The sequence below is a fragment of the Trachymyrmex cornetzi genome, unplaced genomic scaffold, assembly GCF_001594075.2.
Source record: "Trachymyrmex cornetzi isolate Tcor2-1 unplaced genomic scaffold, Tcor1.1 scaffold1631, whole genome shotgun sequence".
Classification (NCBI taxonomy): Eukaryota; Metazoa; Arthropoda; class Insecta; order Hymenoptera; family Formicidae; genus Trachymyrmex; species Trachymyrmex cornetzi.
This window is the reverse complement of record NW_017296236.1, coordinates 27034-28889: the sequence shown is the minus strand read 5'-3', so window position 1 is coordinate 28889 and position 1856 is coordinate 27034.

Sequence of the window (1856 nt, the reverse complement as noted above, 5' to 3'; positions counted from 1 at the left end):
TGGGAGCCGATCGCGACTCAAGAGATATTCTCTCTAGGCGTTGTCGCGAGTTCCGTACCAAATTTACATATTTGGGCAACAGCCCTTAAACGTCTTCACTAATCGACTCAGGGCATTGTCCCCTAGGCGCTGTCGATATTAGTGATCACAATTTATAAGCGAACGTTATCCGCCGCAGCAGCGGTGCGTAGAACACAAAACGAACGATACTCGTCGTGATATAGTGCGTCGCGATAATACGAACGATACTCGTCGTAACACTTTGCGGCACATTAATGCGAACATTTTCAATGTAATGCGAAATAAATAATTCAATTGTGATAACAAACAATAAATACGAAAAGACAGTGCAAGAATAATTCGTTACTAATTGTGCTGAATCCTATGGAACATTTTGGTGCCTCCTGTGAGGTACGAGCTCAACGGCAGAGGATACCGTGCCGTGGTGATTTAAGTTACGAGAATCAATCGTCGACCGTATACGAGTCAGCCGAATCGTCGAGATTAGCAAATCAACTACTCATACAGAGGTATACACGCATACGGCCTGGTGAATTGACGTAAGTCATTTGAATCCTCATCGATACTAAACGACGCAGCCATGGCAGATAGAGTCAAGTATCTCCTACAGAAAAGAACCTCTTTGAAATCCCAAATAACCACTTTATCCAATCTCATAGACAAGGGCAGCATAAACAACGCCACATTAAAATTAAGAATCGCGCGCTTAACCGAGTTATACCATGCTTTCGAAGAGCACAACGACGAGCTCGCTATGGCGGATCCGAACGACGCTCATCATGACGAATTCGTTGCCATTCAAGAGCGGTTTTATGCTATCGCGGGAAAAATCGAAGACATTTTGTTAGATACACCAAATACTTCAAATTCCGGCAATTCGAGCATCGAAACGCGAACCGATAACTCTGAGAACGCGTCGGTCGTGAAAACGCGGCGAATTAAATTACCCGAAGCGCCTTTACCAACGTTTGACGGTAAATACGAATTGTGGATGTCATTTAAAAATGCGTTTCAGAATATGATCGGGTCACGCACCGATTTGTCCGATATAGACAAACTACATTATTTGAAATCGGCTTTAACGGGTGAAGCGACCAATAAGACGAGAATATTAAAGATTGACGGAATACATTACACCAAGGCCTGGGAGTTGTTAGAACGCTCATATGAGGTTAAACGCATCCTAATTTCGCTGCATCTTTCTATGATCACGAACATGACCGTATTGGAAAGAGAAACGTCAAGCGCGCTCTCGAAACTCGCGGACGACACTCAACAACACGTCGCGTCATTGAAGGCCTTGGGAGTGTCCGTCGGTCCCGAAATGCTCGTCCATATGTTGGAAAGTAAATTACCAAGGATCACACTAGAAAAATGGGAATTGACTCTCGAAAGAGACGAGTTTCCTAAACTCGATGACATGTACGAGTTTTTGTACAAAACCGCGGTGGGCGCATCTAAACGAGAGAGAGCGAAAGTTACGGAAACAGAGAGGGACAAAGGCGAGCCTTCGGCTAAAAGGAAGCGTTGTGCTACGAATCGCGCTTTCGTTTTGAACGCGTCGCGCAATTGTTTGGCATACAAGATAAAATGCATCCGCTGTATTTATGCGATAAGTTCAAGCGACTATCTGTCCCGAAGCGTATCGAATTCGTAAAAGGAGCCAAGGTTTGCTACAATTGCTTGCGTTCCCATCGAGATACTCCCTGTAAATTCTCGAATTGTACGATCTGCCAAAAACGTCACAACACGCTCTTGCACCTCGAAAACTTCGCGACCGCGAGTAAAACTAGCGCGACGAAACCCAGCGTGACGAAATCAGAGGCCGCGCAAAC